Below are 4,212 nucleotides of genomic sequence, written 5' to 3'. Positions count from 1 at the left end.
GCACTAAAGGAACTGTCATTTTACTTTGTACTACCGAGTCCTTGCCACGCAGAAGAGCTCTTCCTGAGAAATAAAGAACTTCAATCCTGGTTACACTCAGAGGACACCTTGAGCCTGGGTAAGGTCCTCAAGATGAAGATTTCCTGCTAGCAGGAAGGTATTTTCTACTAACTTTTAGGCTTACTGCACAACAGTTGAAACAACAGGTAAGTTGGCTATCTCAGTCAATCTCAGTGTCACTCGCCCACATGTGCTCAGTTAATTATTCAGTCACTGTTTTCTAAATTAACATTAAACAACTCAACTTGCTTATATAGGCACAACTTTTTTTTAAACTACAGAACTTATATGCTGGGCTTAGCTGATACAGCACTGCCCCAGGATTACCTGAGGGATGCTTCTCCCAGAGCCCATTCGTACATGGTTTACCTCACAATCTTTTTTTTTTTTTTGCGGTACGCGGGCCTCTCACTGCTGTGGTCTCTCCCGTTGTGGAGCACAGGCTCCGGACGCGCAGGCTCAGCAGCCACGGCTCACGGGCCCAGCCACTCCGCGGCATGTGGGATCTTCCCGGACCGGGGCACGAACCCATGTCCCCTGCATCGGCAGGCGGACTCTCAACCACTGCGCCACCAGGGAAGCCTTACCTCACAATCTTTGAAACTATCACTCAAAGTTAATTAAGCTGTAAACATTACTGAATAGCTGGGCTTATCTATTTCGGAAGGGAAACCAAGGAGCAACAGTAGCACAAGGCAAAAAAGCCTCGAAGGAAAAGCCTTTTCTTTGTATTTTTCATTGCATTTTCAGAGGCAAAGAGGGGAGCCACAATGCTACTGGCTATTTAATCAATATAGCTACACTAATTGACAACTGATATACAGCTTTCAGAGCCTCTGTTAAATTCCCCAGCATAGGCTTAAACTACTGCCTTCTTCCTCCTTCCCCCCAATGATATATAGTCACCACTGTAAACAGAGCTCACATCTACAGATGAAGCTGTGGCTCGACTGCCAGGGTACCCATAGTAGGAGAGCATCCTACTTTCTTTTTTTTGTTTGTTTGTTTTTTTGCGGTACGCGGGCCTCTCACTGTTGTGGCCTCTCCCGTTGCGGAGCACAGGCTCCGGATGCGCAGGCTCAGCGGCCATGGCTCACGGGCCCAGCCGCTCCGCGGCATGTGGTATCTTCCCAGACCGGGGCACGAACCCGTGTCCCCTGCATCAGCAGGCGGACTCTCAACCACTGCGCCACCAGGGAAGCCCCATCCTACTTTCTTAATGCATCTTTTTCAACTCAAGTATCTGAATGATTTAGACAATGTGACAGATGACTTAGAAGTCATGCTTACACATACAGCTTCTATACTTGACTTTGCGGAATGTACTCCTTATTCCTTTAATAAGCCCCCTAGAAAACTGTTTTTCCCTTGAGACAAGTTTCCTTGGCAAAAAGTTGAATTCAAGAAATGGCTACCCAAAATGAGAGTCCCATCCCAAATCACAGGTGGAGATATTACACCCATTTCAAAACTTTCAAGTCCCTATACTGTACAAGCAGGCTCATGACTGAACACATAAGCCTTCTAAATTTGACAACTTTAGCATAGAAACTGGCTTCTAGAGTCCCATCTCTTCTTCTGTGCAAGCAGCTGTCTCCAAACTATTGTAAACAGGCAACCCTGTCTGCGAGGTTCTAAGAACAGTTCAGTTCTTTGAGGGAAGGCAGTGCCAGCAGCTGCACGCTTAGTTTGGCTCTCTCCTGTGTAGTTCTTAGCATTAGATGACAGCTCTGGCTTATCAGAAAGGAGTTCAGGGAGAGGCTTCCAGAGCACAAGCTCCCCGAAGGACGGCTCATGGACTCAATCATTTTCTTTGTAAAGACTTCATCCAATTCCCTCTTCAAACCTGTTTTCATGGTATCAGGAAGGACAAGCCTGGGAAGACGGCTAATATTTCTGTCAGCTTCAAGTTCATCTTCATCAGTTATTCTGTCCTCAATTTCCTGAAGCCTCCTTCGGGCAACCACACTGTGGTTCTCCTGTTGTCTAATTCATCTCTTCACAAATAACTAACATGCCAGGTGCAGAAAGGCCACTAGTGCACGGATTTACTCCATGACCCTCTATATCCTGATGTGCACAAAGAATCCAGTCATTAGGACCAGCACAGAGCTCTGGCTTCAGTTATAGCCTCTTCTTTCTTACTGGACAATCCTCCTCCTCTCGCTTGTGTTTCTTTCTACGGTGAACTGCAACACATCGGCGCGCCGCGCTCCCGCCCGGGCTGCCTGGGGCCCCGACTGTGGGGCCAGCCCGGCGCGTCCGGCCCCAGCGGGAAGGCCCGGCCTAGGAAAGCCGGCGGCGGCTGCTGGAAGTCCGAGCCGCCGCCCAGTGGGGAGGCCGCTGATGAGCCAGCAGAGCGCCGCCGTGGCCGGGGAGACGAGGAGGATGCGCCCGCGGCCCCCCTGAAATGCATTCTTCCTAGCAACACACCTTCAACCTGTCATTGTATTTCTAAGTTTGATAAATGTGCTCCTTTTAAAATTTCCATATGCTGCTTCCCCAAGGCAGGAGGACCTGATAATGACAGTAGCAACAATGTTCTGAGGGAAATGGTGCTTTGTATCAATCCAGAACCATCGTTTGAAAATCTATCTTTTGCTGCAGAAGAAAAAACTGCTACTGAAGTTTTTGTTTGTTTGTTTTTTGTTTTGTTTTGTTTTGTTTTTTGCGGTACACGGGGCTCTCACTGTTGTGGCCTCTCCCGTTGCGGAGCACAGGCTCCGGACGCGCAGGCTCAGCGGCCATGGCTCACGGGCCCAGCCGCTCCGCGGCATGTGGGATCCTCCCGGACTGGGGCACGAACCCGCGTCCCCTGCATCGGCAGGCGTACTCCCAACCACTGTGCCACCAGGGAAGCCTGCTACTGAACTTTTAACTGGAACTTTTTTTTTTATTACAGAGAGGGTGCTGAAAACAGGCTAAACGATCACTAGATGACCACTGTTTTACTATTTTACGTTATTTTCGACTACTTTTTCATTTGGAAAAGTTATCTAGAGCCTTGGAACAATGTTGCTGAGGAATGCACCACCAACCCGAGGCTGTTCTCAGGGAACTCAAGGTCAAATAAACTCTTTTTTTTTTTTGCGGTACGCGGGCCTCTCACTGTTGTGGCCTCTCCTGTTGCGGAGCACAGGCTCCGGAAGCGCAGGCTCAGCGGCCGTGGCTCACGGGCCCAGCCGCTTTGCGGCATGTGGGATCTTCCCGGACCGGGGCACGAACCCGTGTCCCCTGCATTAGCAGGTGGATTCTCAACCACGGCACCACCAGGGAAGCCCTCAAATGAACTCTTTAGACAGCGTTTCTACAGTTAAAGACACTGTATCATGAATGCCAAAGACAACGGTGACATCTTTGTCCCTTTTTTTTTCCTTTTGTGAAATGTTAAATGATCATCATATGGAATTTATTAAGCATCCCAATTTACAGATGATAAGAAATAAGAGTTATACTTATTAGGTAGCTTAAGAAACTACTGGAGAAGCCAAAGGCACAAGTGTCAACTGTTATTCTTTAGATCGGCTTACTTATCATAGGCTTAATACATTTATAAGGTAAAGTTAATCTGCTAGTAGAAGATAATTTCCAAATGTCTGAAAAGGAGGATGACAAGAACTGAAAAAAATTCAGCATTTCATTTTAATCTCGGAAAAAAAGGGTGACTGTGGTGGTGTGGGCCTGACTTTTAGCAGGAGCTTCTTGTCCTGTTAATGCACAGCAACGTTCTGATCACCTCGTTGTTCATCATATTGCAGGTAGCAGGTTGGCCTGATGATTGCAGAGGACAAGTGCCGCTGTGACAGCCAGCTTCCTGCATTCATCACAATTCTCGTTATCCTCCGTGACTCACAAAAGTGCCACTGTCGTCATAATACCAGGCATGTTAATATTATAAATTGTGACCTCTAGTCCAAAAATAGTTATCTTCATTTATTATGAAAGGGGATCTTTTACTTTCATCAGAAGCTGAAACAAGTATAAGTCTCCCCACTCTGGTCTAAGACTATCACATAGCAAAAACAAATCTTTGTGGCTATTACTTTTGTGTTTAAGTTTTCATGTGACATAAACTAAGTATGGCTGTGTCCTTAGATGAACTCTCAAGTCCTTCTCTAATGACCTTCTTGGCTATTAATTAGACTTTCAAAC

General features: G+C 47.0%; 1 pseudogene across 1 annotated transcript; it reads right to left on the bottom strand.

The window, feature by feature from the left end:
* Positions 1 to 1,618: 1,618 nt before the first annotated feature.
* LOC307057520 (coiled-coil domain-containing protein 117-like) lies at positions 1,619 to 2,476 on the bottom strand (annotated as a pseudogene). Its single transcript has one exon. The product of its transcript is annotated as a coiled-coil domain-containing protein 117-like (transcript).
* Between the last annotated feature and the right edge of the window lie 1,736 nt (positions 2,477 to 4,212).

This window comes from Hyperoodon ampullatus (genome assembly GCF_949752795.1).
Source record: "Hyperoodon ampullatus genome assembly, chromosome: 8".
NCBI lineage: Eukaryota > Metazoa > Chordata > Mammalia > Artiodactyla > Ziphiidae > Hyperoodon > Hyperoodon ampullatus.
The sequence above is the reverse complement of the archived record's forward strand: the minus strand, read 5'-3'. Positions and strand labels throughout refer to the sequence as shown.